The sequence below is a fragment of the Octopus sinensis genome, linkage group LG7, assembly GCF_006345805.1.
Source record: "Octopus sinensis linkage group LG7, ASM634580v1, whole genome shotgun sequence".
Lineage (NCBI taxonomy): Eukaryota > Metazoa > Mollusca > Cephalopoda > Octopoda > Octopodidae > Octopus > Octopus sinensis.
In genome coordinates this window covers 29,605,558-29,605,792 of record NC_043003.1, presented here as the reverse complement: position 1 = coordinate 29,605,792, position 235 = coordinate 29,605,558, and positions in this window count along the sequence as shown.

Here is a 235-nt window from a genome sequence, read left to right as displayed (position 1 = left end):
ATAATGTTATTGTATGGAGTGGAAGTTCGTGATTAGTAGTCCATTACCTTAAATTTGAAGTATCTCAATCTGGTATGTATTTCAAACTGGCATTTATTTCATAGACCTCTGCTTGGTGAATTGCTGAGACATAGTGGGACAGAATACTCGATTTAACAACAAATGTAGACACACACACCACACACACACACACACACACACATATTAGGTGCAAGAATGACTGTGTGGTTGAGAA